Raw genomic sequence first — 20,801 nt, 5'->3', positions numbered from 1 at the left:
CTAATATTTCGGAGAAAAATAACCTTATTTGTACATATAGATTCTTGTATTTTTACTAGTTGCTACTACTCAGAAAGAAAGATATAGGGGAATCTGCAGACACCCTGTGAAAATAGTAATTCAACATTCACCAGCAGTGAAAAAAGGGAGAAAAAGTAATAAATTATTGGGAAAATTCTACTGATACTATACTTCTACCATATCCTCCATAAGATGAGCGATCAGAAGCACATATACTGGTCACATTGCAGGTCCTTTACATATTTACACAGCATCATACTAATACTCTGGTTTGGCTTTTATTCCCTTCCTAATAATTTTTAATATTCAGCTTGTTTTTTTGACTGCTTCTGATCACTAACATTTTCACTGAATGCTCTATCATAACTTGAAGAGCTGCAATAACAGTCGTTTCAGAGCCCATCAATTTAAATGTGAGCTACGACTAATTTTTTTTCCTCTCTGTAATAGTTTACATTACTCCAAATTGAATTTCAACTGCTGGTTTATTGCCCCATCTCAGAAGGTCCTTCTACAGTTCTTCACATATGGTTCTCATTTTTACTATTCTAAACAAGTTAATATCATCAGTAAATTTGTTGTCTTCCTATCCATTCCCTTTTTCAGATCGCCTTTCTATGTGTCAAACAGTGTATGAGAAATTCCTTGCAGGACAAGAACCCTAATGTATCACTAAAATTACTGTGCCAGAAGCTTAGCACAAACTAAATACAGTACTTTTCGTATATAATTAAATTGTGGAATCCATGGTAGCATGTAGTGATGAGGCTCAAAGATATGAGAGGTTTCATAACTGATTAAGATAAAATTCAGGAAAAATACCTCCATAATCTATTAATCACAATACCTTCATTAGAAACTAAGATTCGGAAAATTACAAAATGAAAAAACTGCAGAATCATAGAATGGTTTGGGTTGAACGGGAGCTTAAAGCTCCCCTAGCTTCACTCCCCCTTGCCATGGGCAGGGACACCTTCCACTAGACCACCTTGCTCAAAGCCCCATCCAACGTGGCTTTCAACACTTCCAGGGATGGGGCACCTATAACTTCTCCGGGCAACCTCTGCCAGTGCCTCACCACCCTCACAACAGAGAATTTATTCCTAATATCTCATCTAAGACTACCCTCCTTCAGTTTAAAGCCATTACTCCTTGTCCTGTCACAACACCATCATGTCAAAAGTCCCTCTCCAGCTTTCTTGCAGGCCCCCTTTAGGTACCGGAAGGCTGCTATAAGGTCTCTCTGGAGCCTTCTCTGCTTCAGGCTGAACAAGCCCAACTCTCTCATCTTTGTGGGCCCCCTCTGACTTTGCTCCAACAATTTGCTCCGTGTCCTTCTTATGCTGGGGGCCCCAGAGCTGAATGCAGTGCTCCAGGCGGGGTCTCACGGGAGCAGAGCAGAGGGGGAGGATCACCTCCCTCAACCTGCTGGTCATGCTTCTTGTGATTCAGCCCAGGATTCAGTTGGCTTTTTGGGCTACAAGCGCACGTTGCCAGCTCATATTGAGCTTCTTGCCCACCAACATCCCCAAGTCCTTCCCCTCAGGGCTGATCTCAAGCCAGCCTGTGTTTGTGCTTGGGATTGCCTTGACCAGGACCTTGGACTTAGCCTTGTTAAATTTCATGGGGTTAGCACAGACCCACCCCTTAAGCCTGTCAAGGTCCCTTCCCTCCAGCATGTTGACTGCACCACACAGCTTGGTGTCATTAGCAGACTTGCTGAGGATGCACTTGATCCCACTGTCTGTGTTGCTGACAAAGATGCTGAACAACATCACCAGTCCCAGTACTGACCCCTAAGGAACGCCTCTCGTTACTGGTCTCCACTTGGACATTGAGCCGTTGACTGCAACTCCTTTGAGTATGACCATGCAGCCAACTCCTTGTCCACCGAGAGGTCCATCCATGTCGCTCCAGTTTAGAGGCAAGGATATCATGCAGGACAGTGTCAAAAGCTTTGCACAAATCCAGGTAGATGACATCAGCCAGTCTTCCCTGATCTGTCAGTGTGGTAACCCCATCATAGAAGGCCACTGTATTTGTCAGGCACGATTTGCCCTTGGTGAAGCCCTGTTGGCTGTCACAAATCACCTCCTTGTTTTCCATGTGCCTTAGCATCGTTTCCAGGTGGATCTGCTCCGTAATCTTGCCAGGCACAAAGGTGAGACTGACTGGCCTGTAGTTCCCTAGGTCTTCCTCTTTTCCCTTTTTAAAAATGGGGGTTATGTTTCCCATTTTCTAGATAGTGGGAACTTCATTACTCTGCCATGATCTCTTGAATATGATGGGTGGTAGCTTAGCAATTTCATCCACCCAGTTTCCTCAGGACATGCAGATGCATCTCATGAGCTCCCACAGACCTGTGCACCTTCAGGTTCTTTAGACCCAACAGTCCTGAGTTCCTGAGCAGTAATTTGTCTCTCTAGATCAGAAGTTTTATATAAATAGCTAAAAAACACCTCTATAATACCCTTGCCATCCACTGCTTTGGGTAATTTTAAAAATAATTTTGTAAGGAAAATAGTTAAGTCTGAAGGTTCAAGTTCTGACTGTTCTAAGTCAAAAGAGCTAACATCTTCCCAGTTAAAAAATTGTGAGCATAAATTATTTTCTAATAATTAAACAAGAACTGTGTAGGTCTATGAACACAGCAAACCTATTTAGACCTGTTCCCTTTATTTTACTGTACTTTGGCATACATTCTTAGACAAGGATTCGTCATATGCTGCACACATATATTAGGATGTGTATGAGTTTATGTGGCGTATGTAGGTAAGATAGATCCTTTCTTCACATTTCTTCAGTACCTTATCCAGGAGCTTTCCAAAAGCTGACTACAACATGCAATTCCTGTGCTGCTAGCTAGTTGTCTTGTGAAGGGACAAGATCGAGGAGGGATGCAATTCCTCACTCCTTTTGCTCTGAAGAGCTGTCGACTAATAAATGCGGAGTGTTCTGCACTCTCATTTCTGAGTAGAGCAACTCAACTCCGTGGGCATGCACAATTCAGAAACTCAAAAGGAAGCCCAGGTGGCTCAGCCTAAATGTCTGTTGCAAGCATCAGTCTCAGTGAAAACAATGTTTCCCCATGTAATCCACTGAGCTTTCCCAGTGGAAAAGTGACAGTTTAGCAATTGGTTAACAGTCAATAAAAGAATAGCGTTGGTCAAAAGACAGGGTTGCACTTCATAAGGAAGTTTCAGGTAGAGATGCCTAATCCTGAAATGTTCCAGCAGTAGGATAGTCATGCTAATGCACCCCTGAGCCCATATTTATTTACCCCCTGGTCCAACTGCTTCCTATACGCAAAATATTTTAAAGTTCATGACCTTGCATTCTGCAAGGCGGTTCACTACACAACCTTTGTTGCATTATTTTTCTCTCCAGCTTTGCCTGAAGCAGTATTGCATTAACTTCTGAAATGATTAGCATCTAATTGCAGACATGTGGGCTAAGATTCACTTAGCCAAATTTAGACATCAGAGTAGGCCTCTAAATTTGAGTTAGCCACGCTGTGTTGCCAGTATAGTCAGCTGAAACAAATAGGCATCTCTAATCATTTATGGCTTCCAAAACATCTAAAATACTTGAGATTTAATATCAGCCCAGAAGTGCCTATTTTTTCACACTGTCTATAAAGGGAACCTTGAGTGGTTAGCTCAGATGCAGATGTCCTAAATTAGGTTACATGAAAAGCACCCTGTAGTTTTCAGACTGATAAGAAATATTGCTAATTGTAAAAATGGCAATCCTGGTACTCAAATCTATGGGATCTACACAGCTGACCTAGTTGCTTCACTGTTGAATTTGCATTAATTGAGATTATAGTTCCTCTTCTGTGGATGTAATGTATTTTAGTAAACATAGGGAGATCCAGTCCATGTGCCATCATTTGAGTCTAATTATGTGTTAATCAATAGTCTGGTTTTAATCTATCTTTTAGATAAATTTGGTAAAAAATAGGTAATAGGTCAAATGCAGATTTACCTCTTGGACTTAGAGCATGTTGATTTTTCAGTGGTTTAGATGGAAATAGTTGTACTTAATGTAATCTTTATTATAAAGAAATCATCATTATTGCAAATCATTTTACACTCTCTCTGTAGTTGGGGAGATACCACCACAAGGCAATACATCTTTTCTGTCTTAGACACTTAAATGAATCATGACTTAGATGAGTGTCTCCCACACTGGACATTTAACTTCTTAATTACAGAAGTGAGGTGATAATTAGCTACACAGGGAAAGGGCCCAGAGTTTAGAGCTTATTTGTTTAACTACTAGAATGATTGTTTTCAGGCATAATATCCTATGAAAGCAGTGGCTTAAGTTTTAATGTCATATTGTGTTCCTTGTCTTTGCAAACTAGCTAGTAATTCATGATCCTTCACTCTGATGCCATTTCAGATGAATGATAGACTAGTAAGTGTTTTGTCCAGTTTAATTTAGTGTGAACACTAGCGTCATGTCACTGAGATGCTGTTGTTTAACTTGAGAAATGTATCTTACAGTCTGAGTGTTTTAAGGATGGGTTAGTATATATTCGCAATTTTTGTGTGTATATGCAACTATACATACACACACACAATGTTAAATCTACATTATTTACTGCTCAATTTCATGTGTTAAATGATTTATTGTCTTCTTTACAAATTTCATTTATAAAATTTTTAGGCTGGTATTTACCTGCCTTTTAGTTGTTTTTTAGGCAGCTAGGTAGTTTTAGACTTTCTATGGAATGGTCCCTTTTACCAATTTGTTGATGTTTAACAGAACATCTGAGCTATTTCATAGATGTTTAATCAGCTTTCTTGCCTCCTCTTGAGTCTATTATAAATTTCTATCCATAGTTGAAATGGGAGTCATATCTAGGAGGTTTGCAAAGACCTACATAACTGTCATTTTTAATTTATACCTGTGTCTACACATAAGAATGCATTTTATATAACGTTGTATAAATGTACATAACTATGACATATAGAAATATATAATCATTTTATACAAGTACAAAAACTAATATATGTAATTGGTGTATCTTTCATGTGAGAAAGATTCTGATCAGTTTACAAGATACTTTATAATACAGAAATGCCTGCAGTCTTTCTTGTGTCATATGTTCATATTTGACCATGTTTAAGATTGGACCAAGCAGGAGCTGGAAGCTAGCTAATTTTGCAGTTATTCAGCATGAACCTCATTTTCTTAAAGATTTCCTTTTCTTCTCCCTAAGGCTTTTATTAAACACAAATTTCTGATTCTTATTCTTGAAAAAAGAGCATTAAATTCTTTCTGGATTTATGGACCCAATAGACCTTGTTCAATTTCCTTCTCCTCCACCCATAATTTCTTTCCTTTTTTTTTTTCTTCCCTAAGGCTGTGAAAAACATTTAAAAGGGAGGTTTTGATCAAAATAAAAAACTGATCTCTATTCATACCATGAGTATTACTGAAATTCCGTATCTCTTTCAAACTAGCAACACCTGACTATATGAAAATAGATTTGAAAGAATAATTGCTAAATTTAAAAGCAAACTGCTTATTAAATCAACATGGTCTAGGCGTTGTTTTAGCAAGCAGTCAGTGTGGAAACCATTTACCAGTTGCTAGGATGTCTCATTTATAGTGTTGACCTTCAGCTATACGAAATCACTACATGTTGTGAAATCATGGAGAGGAATCACTTACCTACCTGTACACTATGCCTGATTCCTGGGGCTTGCTGAAGACAGATACAATGCTCTCGCAATTTACAGCAGTGTCAGGAAAGCCCGAGATCACAAGAAAATATACTCCTGTCCATCCCACTCAACAGGATGGGCAGAATTGAGTGCCAGTGAATGGGCGTTTTATCCCTGCGTTTGTCTGCTTTAGGTACTTTTCCTTTCTTCTAGTGTTTTCCTGTCTGTGGAGAAGATTTTTGTAATTAAATATATGTGTATAAATTAACACTGTATCTACACTGTGACTTCATGGTATATGTCAGAAAGCATCTTATACGTGAAAATACATGAAATAAGGGATGCTTTTTTTTTTCAAGATAATGAGAAAAAGGCAATGATTGTTATTATAAAAACCTACTGTCTGATTGTTGAAGCCTTAAAGAAATAAAAAGAATTCTATATTGTCTTTATGTTGTAGAACCACTGCCTAACAGCAGCATTCTGCACTGTTCCCTTCCTGAAAATAAAAACAGATTTTATTTATTTTTCTTTATTTTGCATATATTTGTAACAGGCAGAGGACTGCTCATATTAATGGTCACATAACATTCTTTATTATCACTGTCATTCTTTAACACATCATGTTATTAATTTTTCCTAGACTTTGCAGTCTGACATGCTAACAAATTCAAATATGCATCTTGATCTACAGTGTTTTGTATATGTTGGTATAATGAGAGCATCTTATTCACATTAAGATAACTTTAAAAGACACTAAAAGGAAAGTGCCATCCATTATATTTGAAATTAATTTGGGTATAACATTTTAGGTTCACTTGGTTTCACCTTACAAATACTGTACAAGATGTCTAAGTATTACTGAATATTCAAAATTCAACAGATAATTGTGAATTGTGCTTCCACAGGGAAAAATATTTGAATTCTGATTATCAGCCATTTAGAATATTGCATCATTATCACCTACAGTTTCCTTAAATACTAGTAACAGTATTCCTGCTTTTCTGATTCCCTGTTAAGTGATTTTCAGCTTTGTCATTGTTTACATCATTCATCATTATAGTCATAATTTTAAATACAGTAGATAATATATTCACAATAAGTCATAGCTAACTCCTAATGGTTCCATATTAATGCATGAAAGGACAGTTTTAAAATGCTCAGTTATACAAACTATGTCATGAAAAGTGAAGATCAAGTGCATTAAATCAGCACACTACAAGATGTATGTCATCTAGATGTCCTAGATGTGCCTCCGTGTTACATGTTTTGCAATCTAGAACCGACGAAACATAAGAATTTCAGTTTCTGAAATAAAAGGCTCATACAGATGTGATACATGTAACACAAAAATGTTTTCACATTGGTATGATGGTAGTAAATTATATTTTGGGATGACAACTGAGACCTAGGAGATGAGGGGTTTTTGTAGTTCAGAAGCTTAATCTTTTCAAGTTTCTGGAAAACCAGGAATTAGCTTCCACCCACATTATTTACATTAACAGCCACAACATCTGGAGACTTCACAAAATTAACAGAGAACATGTACGTTTCCCACAGGCTTATTAGTTCTGTGTGCCTGATGAAAGTGAACTGCATTTTGACACTTGACTAAATGAATGTGTTGTATGCCCACATTTAATGCCCACAAATAATACTATTTATATTAGGTCAGGATGGTAGGGGAGAATAAAAAAGAAAAAATAATGCATGTATCAATTACAATGTGCCAATGCCCTTACAGTGTAAGCAATAGATTTGATTTCTTAAGATGTAAATCTTGCTTCATGGTTGGCAAATGTGTTACAATTACACTAAATGAAGGAATTCAGAAAATATTTATCATGTATGATCTATAGGAACAGAGGAACATGTGTCTGGAGGACAGATTTAGTCATGGACTGCGTATATGAATGGGAGTAGATATTTTACAAAGAAATATGATGTCTTCAATTGCAATCCCATTACAGGAAACAATTTCTGATGTCCAAATAAGACAAGGTAATTTTGAAGAATTTATGAGACGTTAATGTGTAATGAAAGCACCCTCTGAAACATTTGCCATGGAGTAATGTGCTCTTCAAATTCCAGCCAATTGCTCTCAAAGTCAAAACCTTCTGTCATTAGAACAAAACATACCATTATGCTGCTATCCCACCTGAAAGATCAACATATCTTCTTTTTTATGACTGGACAGATATATTCTTTGGAAAAAGTTCAAACAGGAATAATAAACAAAAGAAAGGAAGAACTCATTAAAAAATCTTCAAGGGATTTAAAGAGGGATGAATATTCAATCTACATAATGAGCATTGAGTTCAAAAGTTCGGTCATTCATTATTTCATGACTCCTTAGGCTTTATTACTTTTTATTAGTAGAACGTTTCAGGATAAAGTATCTTCTGGAAAATGTAAAAATACAGCACATTTTTGAACCAGTAATAATAATCTGAAGTACATAACTAATAAAAGAACGTAAAAATGGCCATACTGGATCAGATATTTCTGATTTGCATACAGATAGCACGGTATATTGTCTCCAGAATTGGCCAGTAGCTGATACTTGGAGAAAGTGTTTAAGAAATGATGCAAATATAAAATACTTCACTTAGTACCCTCTAGCTTCTGACAATCATCAATACCATGGAGCAGATCCACCTGGAAACGATGCTAAGGCACATGGAAAACAAGGAGGTGATTTGTGACAGCCAACAGGGCTTCACCAAGGGCAAATCGTGCCTGACAAATACAGTGGCCTTCTATGATGGGGTTACCACACTGACAGATCAGGGAAGACTGGCTGATGTCATCTACCTGGATTTGTGCAAAGCTTTTGACACTGTCCTGCATGATATCCTTGCCTCTAAACTGGAGCGACATGGATGGACCTCTCGGTGGACAAGGAGTTGGCTGCATGGTCATACTCAAAGGAGTTGCAGTCAACGGCTCAGCAGGCTGAGAGAGGTGATCCTCCCCCTCTGCTCTGCTCCTGTGAGACCCCACCTGGAGCACTGCATTCAGCACTGGGGCCCCCAGCATAAGAAGGACACGGAGCAAATTGTTGGAGCAAAGTCAGAGGGGGCCCACAAAGATGAGAGAGTTGGGCTTGTTCAGCCTGAAGCAGAGAAGGCTCCAGGGAGACCTTATAGCAGCCTTCCGGTACCTAAAGGGGGCCTGCAAGAAAGCTGGAGAGGGACTTTTGACATGATGGTGTTGTGACAGGACAAGGAGTAATGGCTTTAAACTGAAGGAGGGTAGTCTTAGATGAGATATTAGGAATAAATTCTCTGTTGTGAGGGTGGTGAGGCACTGGCAGAGTTTGCCCAGAGAAGTTGTAGGTGCCCCATCCCTGGAAGTGTTGAAGGCCACATTGGATGGGGCTTTGAGCAAGGTGGTCTAGTGGAAGGTGTCCCTGCCCATGGCAGGGGGGTTGGAACTAGGTGATCTTTAAGCTCCCGTCCAACCTAAACCATTCTATGATTCTATGATTACATGAAGTAAAATCTACTCAGCGTTTCCTTAGACCTTGTTAAAACTGATTGAAATATACAATAAATAATGATAAGGTAAAATATCTAGTCTAAGGCCTCTATTAGTTTCTATTGTATTTAAATTTTTATTGGTATTAAAAGTCATCTAACTCAATATTTCTTTCATTTCTTTGCTGTTTATGCTGTGGTATAGTGTTATATTACAATATACTACCTAGTTAGCAGCAGCCTGCAGTCATATAATAATGAGCTAGGGGCAATCTTTTTTTCAGAGTGAGTTGATTTTAAATTAACCTACTCTATGATTTTTGGTTCACCACCCAAATGACAAACACTGATGGCCTCATAAATGAACAAACAGTACCTGGTAATGATTTAAGTATGCTGACCGGTACTTTAGGCATCACATACAAAATATTTATGGGTAGAAGAATCATGATCAGTAAAGAATCTGCAAACTGGAGTAAGATTAATGGTACATTGTACAGTACTGTATAACATGAAATAAACTACCAAATTGTTAAAAAGAAATAAAACTCCATGTTAAAGATGAAGAAAACATTTTATGTGCATAGAGAATGTTTATTATTGCTACGTTATACCTAATTTGTATAAGCTAACAAGTGTATGGAATAATGTATGTTTTTTCATCAGTCTCCAGATACATAGACATCTCTGGCAACTACAGAGTAATAAACATAGCTGGAAAAGTCGATAATGTTTATGTGAGACTGCAGTTTTTCCAAGTATCTCCTGCATTTGTTTGAAGTTTTCCAGCTTGCTACAGAATCATTTTTTTACGACAGCCACACCAGTTGCCCCTTTTCCTTAGTTTAGTCTTCTATCAGTGCTAAACAAATCACAAGAGCAAGTAAACATACTAAAATTCTCTTTCTCTTACATAGTAAGACACACTTGAACTTTAAAATATAGTATGTACACAGCTACCCTCTCTTGTTTTTTGGTATAACCCTCCCCTGGGAGGAAACAGCCATTCTGGGGGTGGGCTTGCACCCCAGGCAATGGGCTATGCAATGCAGCAGAGAGCATGGTAGATTCCAGGGATGAAGGAGTAAACAGTGATGCAAGATGGTCAGGCAGGGACCTGAGAGGGAAGACAGAATGGATAGAACTATAACAAGGGCTAACCACAAGGCTTCAAAAGGGTGTGGAAGTTATTTGGAGAGGCTGAGGGAAGAAGAAACACTTCAGAATAATATCTGATGTTGAGCTAAACTACCTAGGTTGGTTCTCACAGGTACATGGTTTTAAGCTCTTACAGTTTTATGAGGCAGGTTCTGAGAACCCCACCCCTCTTCATCTTCCCCTCTTCATCCTCCCACATCAAATATAATAATCCATCAGCACATGCACACCCCAGGTGCTCCCTGAGGCCTGATGTTGGGGGAAGGCCCTTGAATTCTGCAGGAAATGCACATGGTGATGGGATATGCTACAGAATACTTGTTTACAAGCATAAAAAGCAGTTGATTTTTTTTCTTTCTCACTTTTATCAGCTGGTAAAGAATGAAAATCAGTGCAGTTAGTTCAGTATTAATATTTCTTATATTTTTCTATTAAGTATTTTAATAAATATTTATAAAAATGTATTTACAAAGTTACTTCAAAGTAATATGCTGGTATTGCACAACTTGTTTTGAGTGTGGCACTACATTTTTCAGCACTGAATGTGAAAAATGGGTTCTGTATTCATAGTATGGGTGGAAATTTTTTCAAATATATATAAAGTATAGTTAACTGTGGAACTCTAATTAATTAATAATGACAAATTCATGGCTGAGAAGCTTATCAGTGCCTGTTACGTATCCTGATCCAAATGTGCACTCCAGCTCTGCATGTTCCTAAACTTGAAACTACTGGAAAGGGAGGTGTTCTCATGAGAGCGACATTGTGTAAACTGCTTTGCCTTTAATAACCTTTTCTTCAGCTGACATCTCTGATACCAGGTACCAGGCTAGGCACTGCACGCTGTATTTTGGGAAGAGAAGCAGCAGCATGATTTTACAAATAGACGTTGTTGGCAGTTAGAACGGTATGTGCAGAGGACTGGTACTTATTTTAGGGGTTAATAGATACAGAAAAAGATGAGTTAGTATTACAGATGGAAAGATTGCATTGCAAATCAATTTATGAAATAATTTTTCAATGTTTTGTTTAACATTTCTTTTCTCTGATGAGCACTTCTGTCTGTTGGTTTTGAACTTATTTTATGACCAGTAACCTACTTTCTGAGATGTATCTCCACTCTTAGGAGTACATCTTGCTTTTGCTATTATAGTCCAAGAGTGCTGATTCACTGCTGTTTTCTCAAACCAAATTATATTTAAAAGTATTACTTCTGAAATAAAGACTATTATGAGAAGTCATTGTGTCTCACAGTGCAGTTTAATTATAAAAAGATAACTACCTACATGTCCACTGGGATTTGAGTACATGTTGTCCATAAGCAAGTAAACAGTCCTGCTGCAAGCTTTATTCTTCATCTACCCTCTCTGCCATTTTTTAGTAGAAAGTACATTCATATCACAGCGTAGCATTGTACTATTGACCACACAGAACTGTATGACAAATATTAGTAGCAAAAATAATTACAAAAATGCAAGCAAACTAGAGTAAGATAAGAATCTGGTGTCCAAAAAAAGGTTAGGTAGCATCCTGTTTTGGTGCTATAGATAGCATCCTATTTTATTATTCATAAATCTGCTTACGTCTCTGAAATGTGTGGCCTTGTCCTTTATTTTTATTTCCTTTATCATTTACTGTTATTTCTGCAGCTGTGTTCCAATTTGCTACATGTCACTATTATGATATTTTAGCTAATGACAACCACTTGTGGATCAAATAAGCAAACAAAGCCCTCTTGGAACATATCATGCCCATTTTGACGTCACAGGAATTATTTTGTATATGTAAGGGTTCTGCCTTGAGCTTAATGTCAGAGGAAAGCATGATGCTATGTTCAGGACATTTGCAGGAAATTAAATGCTTTTAAGTTTTGTCATTTCTCTCTGTCAAACGCCCATTTTTTACTTGAAGTTTATATTTCTCAGGTCCAGAATGTCAACCTTATATTTCCACTTGAGCAAATGCCTCACTTAGGAAGAACAACTAACTGGAACAGCTTCTGCAAGAAACAGCCTACTGGAGTGAAATGTAGGCTCATGCCATTTAGCTTTAGACACTTCATTTAGGTGCCTAAACTTAAATATATTTTTTCTTTACTCTTGGTAGCCAGGTTTCTGGCCCAAATCACCCTGTCAGGGCTTCTTTTTATTTTCATTGATGCCAAAGCAATGCAAGGAAATAGGCAAGTAATATAGCTATCAAATTGAGGTATCTAAACTTAGGCATTGCATGTACTCCCCAGTTGTGACTGTATTATACAATATCAGAGATGATGTTACATAAATGGTATTTTCTTTACATTTCATTCCATGAGTCTGAGAAATGGAAGACTAATAAATAACCTCATAATAAAAAGACTGAATTATAAATTATTTGGTTTGACACATGCAAAAGTGATCTGTATACATGAAATCATTACATATCATAAAGAGGAAAAATTGGATTTATTAATAAAGTAAGTACATTTTGTTATATCTATATTCTTAGGGGCATTATTTAAAAATTAATGACATAAATGTGAAAGATAGTACCTATACATACAAATGAAATTTTCATATAATTATATACAGCACATTAATGAAGCGAGAAAATCTATGGTTATTTTGAAAATTACCATCTCGGTCACACTCATTTTTTGCTGTTGAGTATCAGGAATCTCACCCTTTTCCAACTGCAGCGTGTTGCAGCAGCTTCATTTAATCATAGAGCCTTGAAGCAGCTTGCTTCTGCCAATCCTTGCAGCCGCATTGCTGCTTTCAGTTCCCCCATGGAACAGACAACTGTATTTCAGCATGCAGAAACTGCACGAAGGGAACGCAGAAGACAGAGAGGAAACAATTCCTTCAAAAGGCCTGGCAGAACATAAAGTATACAGCTGTAGATGTAAATATAGACTGAAATGGTATTCTGCAGTTAAATTGGTGTCTGTAAAACAGGAGGTCATGCTAAAAGACCCAAAAAATTTAAAAAAATCTCATTACCAGTAAGCCACCTGCTGAGATAGTGACTCCTCTGAGACTACTGTCTTTTAATATTGAATTCTCTCCTCTGGATTAAAGAAAGGAGAGGAAAAAGGAGAGGAAGATCCTTGATTTCATTAGATTTTGAATTCCCCTCTGGAGATGCCTATCTCTCTCCCCTGACAAGATCAGAGGCTTAGGGCATCACTTGGCTTTTTTCAAAGGCGTAAGCATAAGGTTTAGGATTCAAAGCCTAAAGGAGACACATGAAAGCCATGGCAGACTGTAAAAGCAGCAGGTACCTACAGTTTTGTGCTATTCATTCATAAGACAAGAATTGTTATATTTACACTGTTCATTCTGATGCTAACAAAAAAAAATTACACTAAATAGAAAAGTTTGGGTCAGATCCTGACTTTATTTGAATTGCCATAGTTCCATTATGAGCAACCTGTTCTTTATGTTCAAAAAACTTTTAAAGTTGCTAAATGGCAACAGTTAGTTTCATTTGCAAAATCCAAAGAACTGTATAGCAGGAACATGAAAAATCCTACAATTATCTATATGGTAAGTGCAGTGGATCTAATTTTCCACAGTCTAAAATACAATATTATCACTTACATAGATTAAAAATGAGCATTAAGTGGCTGAAAATGCCAACAGTTTGAACTGGTAAACGTTTACACCTGGTTTACAAAAGCCTTCAGTAATCACATACCACATAGGACAGCACAAGGTAAGACATGTCATAATAGCATAATTGTTGATAATGTCATTATTATCTTTGTAATGATAACCCTATGCATGATTTAAAAGGCAACCTTTATTACACTGCTGATTTACAGCAAAATGTGGCTTCTTTGTGGGCATTTTGGACTAAGCAGCAATACTATGAATGGGGAGCTTTTCTATACTTCTCATATGGGATTTTGTATTGCATTGTTACTGTGATGTACCACATGAAAAAAAACAACCCAAAGTTTTAGAGAATAATACCTTAGAATACTACTTTTTTTTTTTAATGAGCACCATGTTTTCAAATGCATTTGAAACCTGGTCTAGTGGAAGGTGTTTGTGCCCATGGCAAGGGCACTGGAACCAAATGATCTTCAAGGTCGCTTCCAACTTGAACCATTCTATGATATGATAAGTAACCTGATTTTATACAGAATTATTTAAATTTAGACAGTGAAGGTTATACATGAAAGCACACTACATAGTGTCTTCTGCTTAATCTATGTTTTTTTCTAGTAGATGGCAATTCTGCCACTGAATTCAATCAAAAAAATTATGTAATAGGAAAAGTCCTATATAAATATGCTTTATTTGTTGGTTTGGGTTTTTTTTAAAATATTTTAAATATTTAAATATTTTTAAATGTTTTAAAATTCAACCTATAATTTTCACTTTTTGAGGGCAAGCAAATGCTCAGCACCTGTTTAAAAAGGATGACTCCCAATGATACTGAAAAAGATGTCATCTCCAAGTGCCAGTCACCCAGCAGACAATCCTAAGCTACCTTTCCACCATCTGCCTGTGATATTGCTACCTCAGTGGTTGTGCAAGAATGAAACAACAGCAAAATCCAACCGACACACCAAGCAACTACCTGATCTTATAGCCAACACAGAACTCTGTGCTCCCATGGCTACACTGCTGCCACTAGAAGAGTTACCAAGACGAGATGAAGTCATGCAGTAACCGCAACAAAGGCAAAATCAAAATAGGTCACACAGAGTTAATGTTACACCGTGATGGTGAAAGACAAACTTATAAAAAACTGAACAAGAGACAGAAAATATGAGGGAACAATGTGATTAAAACTTACCAAGCAGATGCAACAGCACTCTAAGTTTCATCACGCTAAAGATTATTATTAATGATCTAGCAGGCCAAACAAGCAATGAGGTGACAAAATATGAAGATGACAGAAAATAATTTAAATTAATCAGAACAAATAAAACAGGAATTTTGAGATACTAGTTGAAGTGAATCACCTCCTATGTGTTTGTTTGTGCTAGGACTGGAACCAACCTAATTTTTTTAGCATTTTCAGGCTGCATTTTTGCACACAGAGAAAATCAAAATACTAAGGAAGAGGAGCGCACTGGAAAATGCCAAAAAAGTGCAAAATCATAACATTATTGACTTACACACAAAAAGCAATTCTGGGTGTAAAATCAGTGACATACTTATCATGCAAAGGTATCTTATTCAATTGCCTACATTAGCAAACTGAAAATATGGTACCTTCCTGTGCATTTGTACAATATCTAACACATCAGTTCGTGTTATAATTGAATTCTTTGGGCATTTGAACAATAAACTAAGAATGATAACCATCTATCATGTATCATACAATCTTCATGGTTGGGTGGTTTGTTGTTTTTTTTAAATAACGAGTAGCAAGGTAAAAACGGGCATGGCTTGCATCTTCTTCATCTATGCTATTATTTTGGCCTCCTTTCACCTCCTTGCTGTACCCATCCGCATTCCCTAGTGTTACACTTAGGACATGCTAAATGGGCTTAATTTATGTATTGTGAACAGTCAGTGACAGACCTCGCCATGTGTGAAAGTAAACATTTATGTACGTCTTTGCCTTAGATGGGGACTACCCATCAGTTATATGCTGTGCAACGTCTAGCGAAAGGTCCTTACTCCTACCAGAACAGCAACTACAACGACAGTGACAACAGCGAGGGAAGGGCAACATCGGTTGCATTTTACATCGAAGGGCTGCGCATCCTTACGCGGGTTCAGGCGCTAACGCCAGCTCCCACGCTGCTGACACCCGGCTGCCGGCAGAGCTCCGCACCAGCGCAGGTGCGGCTGGCGCCGCCCAGCCGGTGCTTCCACACACTCACGACGGCCACCGGCGGCTGCGCGCGCGGGCGGGAGTGCCACTAGCCGCAGGGCAGCGGGGACCGCGGGGTGGCGCCGGCCGTGTCCCGCGCTGCGGGCGGCCTCGCGCCTTGGATCACACCGCCGCCAAGCAGCCCCGGGCCAGGCCGCCTCCCGCCACACGCGTGCCGGCTACCGACGAGGCACCGGCAGCGCCCGGGCGGGCCGCGCCGCGGGCGTTTTGCTCCAGCCAGGCGTGACACCGAGACCACCGCGCTGGGGCGGCGGCGGCGCGACACACACACTCGCCCCCGCCCCCCTCGCGGCGGGGGGTTCCTGCCCCTCTCCCCGCGCTTCCCACGGGCCGCCGCCCGCCCGCCCCGGGGCTTCCCCGCGCTGCCTTCCCGCCGCGCGCTCGCGCTGCCGCTCCCCCTCCCTCGCGCCCGCCGGGCGGCCGCGCGCATGCTCGGGGCGCGGGGCGGCGCGTGCGCGGGGCGGCGCGGGGCGGCGGTCCTGCAGTGCGGGGCGGGCGGCCGGCGCGCGGGGCGGAGCGGGGGCGCGCGCGGCGGCGGCGGCGCGAAGTGAGCTGCGGCGCGAGCGGCGGGCGGGCGCGCACCGAGGCGCCGTCCCTCCGGCCCCAGCACCCCGGCGGGACCCCGCGGCCCAGCGCCCTCCTCCGCACCGCGGACAGCTCTCGGCGCCTGCAGTAAGTGCGCCCCGGGCGCCGGCGCGGGCATAAACGGGGCTGGGGCCGGAGGCGGCGGCGGGGGGGGCGCCGAGTTCGGTACCCGCCGGGCTCGGTGCGGGCGGGAAGCTTCGCCGGGGCGCCGGCGGCGGGAGGGACGAGGCAGCCCCGGGCTGCCCCGCGCGGGGTTTTCCTGCCGGGAAGGCGGCGGGGGTGCGTGCGAGCGCGGCGGGATGAAGCGCGGCGGAGGCTGCGGCGGGGGCTGCTGGGCGGTGCGGTGCGGTCAGCCTCACCGGGAAAGTTGCGGTGTGAGGAGCGGCTGTGTGGCGGCGGGGTGGAGCGGGACGGTGCCCGCAGCCATCTGCCGCGAATTGTTGCCAGATAAAAGGAGACCGAACCCCGCATCGATCCGGTTATAAACACCGACAGCATCAAAAGGCGGCATTGATCAGTCGCTTTTACAGTTTGCGCTTGGAAATGTTTTGGTGAAAAGTGGAAGTCTTTGGTGTTCTTTTGTTCATTTGCAATGAGATAAGTGGGGGTTTGTTTGGTTTGGTGGTTTTTGGGTTGGGGTTTTTGGGGGATTTTTTTTTGTGTGGGTTGTTTTTGGGTTTTTTTTCAGTAGGGAAGAAAAAGGGGAAAAAAAAAAAAAAGACCGTGCGAAACTGAAGAGCAAGAGCAGTCCTCGCAAGGTCATCACACCCACCGGGAAAGCAGGGGTGCTCCCGGGTCCTTGCGGTCTTTTTATCGATACTCTTGCTGCCTGTAAGCAATGATTTTCTTGTATTTAACACGCGAGGTGCTTGCAGGGTGAACCTTGGGGTGCCTCTGCAAGCGGGTGCGCCCGGCTCGCCCCGCCGGCGGGGTAGGTGCGGGGTGGCGAGGCCGCGCTCCTGCTTATTTACTTGGGCATCAGTCGGAGTGAAGATGGAGGTGGGCGGAGGTAACAAAAGCTGCTGTGGGATCCAAGTCATTTCCCACACGAAGGCGTGAGGAGGAGGAGGGAAAGGAGACGACAGGAGGGAGAGATTCATTTCCAGAGATCAAAACAAAAGGAGGAGTAGGTTGAGGCAGATCGTGAGCAGCCGTGGGGGAAAGCGAGGCGTTTTCCGCGCTGACCCGAGCGGAGCGGAGTGCGGGGGCTCTGCGGGACCGGGGCGTGCGCGGCCGCGGAGGGAGGGAGCGCGGCCGCGGGGTAGCCTGGCCGGCGCAACTTTGCGCGCAAGCACCGCTTGGAGATGAGTTGTCCGCCCCCGGGGAGATGCGCTGCGTGTGCGGGGGAGAGCGGGAGGCGTGCCTGCCGGTGCCCCGGGGGGGCTTCTTCTCCCTCCTCTTCCCAAGCCCCCCGCGAAGGGCTCTTTAACCGCCGGCTCCCGGCAGTGCGTGGCCGGCGGATCGCGCCCAGCACCGCGCTGCGGCGGCCACGCTTCGCCAGCGCACGGGGTGCCGCGGCGGGACACGGGGGGCGGCTCTGCGCGGGGCGGCCGTCCCGCTGCCGGCTGCGGCGGGGGCTGCTGGCAGGGCCCCCCCGGCACTGCGCCCCCAGCGCTGCCCCCCTCCGCACACCCCGCGCACCGCGAGACCCGCCGCCCCGCGCCAGCCCCCCGCGGATCGCTGCCCCCTGCACGGCTGCCCGTGCCGCCGGCTCCCCGGTGCGAGGCTTCCCCCCCTCCCCCCAGGGGTTTCCTCACCCCTTCGGAGTGTCCCCCCCTCCCCACTGCCCCCGCCAGGGAACGCCCCTCCCCCGCTCCCCCACCCCCCAGCCGGGCGGTCCCCTGCTTGCATGAAGCCACCTGCAAGGTCCCCTCACACACAGCCCCTGCGTCCTGTCCCCAACCCCATGCGCCTCTCCTCTGCTGAGGTGCCCCCGCGACGCTGCCCTGCCTTGCCCCAGCCCGGCTTGGTTGCTCCGACCTTCGACGTAGGGAGAAGTGGTCGGAGACCGGGGAGAGGCAGCGGGGAGCCTGATTTTACGCAACAGCAGACACCCCCCCTCCCCGCCCCTGGAGGAGCCCGTGCTGGGGCTTTTGGGAGGTAGGACGGGGCTCGCCACCTTCCTAGGGCGGGGGTGGGGGTGCCGTCGGGGCAGCCGGAGCTCCTGCCCGCCGCGCAGGTACCGCCGGGGGGAACCGCGCTCCCGCATCCCGCGTCGGCCCGACAGCGCAGCGCGGCCGGGGGAGGGGGGCGGCGGTGACCTGCACCGCCAAGCTTTTCGGCCGACAAAGAAACCGTGCAGTTAACAGGGTAAATGAAAAACCTGCCCTTTTAACTAAAATTGAGATGTGATTACTTGCACACCAGCACCTTCGCCAAGTTGCAAAAGGCTAAATTCTGTGTTCTTGTACAGAAGATGTTAATGTCAACAGATGTGTTTAAAAGGTACAGGTACTTCTCCTAACAATTCTGCTGGCAAAATATTTTTAGCAGTATTATTTTGTAGCGAGTGTTTCTGTGAATAGGTGTTCTCTTCCTTCATATATTAGAAAGTTCAACTCTCAGAGGTACTACCACCTCTTCACGAAGAAGAAAAAGATGCGCATATTTGCTAACCAGAATATGATAAAGGAACAGATTCCTCACATTCAGAGAAAAATAAGTATGTGAGGAAGCTAAGTCTTTGTGAAATACATACTCACTGGCCCTTTCAGAACACTAGTAGTTTGTTTCTATGACATGTTTTCAGACTCATCAGTTTTCACTACTATCCTTTTACTTGACATGCTTTTTTTTTTTTTTTTTAAAGAACACAATTTAAGAACATCAGTTTAGTTGAAAAGTCTTCCAGTAGTGTTAGAACAGCACTTTCAGGTTTGTGGTCTGTGATCAATTTTAATTAAAACTTTAATTACGTTTTGCTGCTTCGTTCAAACAAAGCATAAAGTAGTCTGGGCTAATGCTGCTGTCAAGGAAAAATAAGGAAACATTCTTAATCTTCATTATGTATTATTCCTGTTTTTTAATTAAGGACTGAATCCTTATCTTGTTGGGCTTAAAAGGAGTTTAGCCACAAACTTTTCTGACATAGAACCGCAATATTTGATCAGTTTTCTCAGTTGCCCTATCTCCTCGCCCCACACAAATGCATACCTATACATAGAATTACACCACTGATTTTTCAACGTGCCTGGTGTTCTGGAACGCCCAGCTATTGACAGCACATCAGCTGTTTGCTCAAGCAACGTCTGCTTCGGACCCTCACAGCATTACATAACCTCACAACTGCAGAGCCAATGCCAGAGATGTCCCTGCCATGCAGTCCCATTGTACAATTCCCCGTGTGCATTCCCCTGATGTATTATATTCTGGTAGAGTCATAGCTGATACACACTACAGTACCACCAAGAAGAAAAAAAAAAAAATGTGCTCTGGCCAGAATGGTAAGGCAAAATCTAACTGGGGCGTGATGGAGTAGTGTAGGACAGGGCAGAGCAGAGTGGAACAGAAGGCTGCCGGTTCAGCTTGCAGAGATCAGGCTGGCTGTGCGGGATGGATGCAATGCAACAAAGCTGGCTTTGGTGTTCTTTGGAAAAGGTGCTGTGTGTGTCCCAGGGTGTGACATCCTGCTGACTGCTGCATGTGTGGTGGTGCACTGGGGATGCCAACGTGCCTTCCAGCACGGTCCTGCTGGAGGGCATGGGGAATGGGCCACAGTACCATGGTCCGGCACCTCCATTTCTTCTCTTTTCCAGTGTGTTGGGATGGTACAGCCCTCTTGACTTTTGCCTGTACTCTCAATATAGCTGCAGGCAGGATCTAAGTTTAAGAATATAGATTCCTTTTAACAAACACATGAATATGGTGAACTTTGTTCTGGGAGCTTCCAAAATTGTTTACTTTTCAAGCTGTTGTCCTGATTCTGGTTTCCAGTTTTGGAATTCCAATTTTATGTCTGGCTTCACTCTGTGTTCCTGAGTTTTTTTGTATTATATCTGTGCCTCATGCTTGTATTTTAGGTATTCAGTTCTGTAAATTGTGC

General features: G+C 42.7%; 1 protein-coding gene across 3 annotated transcripts in view; it reads left to right on the top strand.

Moving 5' to 3' along the window:
- The first annotated feature begins 16,649 nt into the window (after nt 1–16,649).
- VSNL1 (visinin like 1) overlaps nt 16,650–20,801 on the top strand; it is a 92,347-nt gene continuing 88,195 nt past the window's right edge. The window contains exon 1 of one of the 3 annotated variants that reach the window (XM_055809455.1): nt 16,650–16,846. The gene's annotated coding sequence lies outside the window, so the exon portion shown is untranslated. Of the gene's footprint in view, nt 16,847–17,476; nt 17,591–17,866; nt 17,886–20,801 lie in introns of those variants that run through there. The other 2 variants (XM_027790923.2, XM_005240387.3) reach the window with 2 other exon arrangements.

Source organism: Falco peregrinus, chromosome 7 (assembly GCF_023634155.1).
Source record: "Falco peregrinus isolate bFalPer1 chromosome 7, bFalPer1.pri, whole genome shotgun sequence".
NCBI classification, from domain to species: Eukaryota; Metazoa; Chordata; class Aves; order Falconiformes; family Falconidae; genus Falco; species Falco peregrinus.
This window is presented reverse-complemented; position numbering and strand designations above follow the sequence as displayed.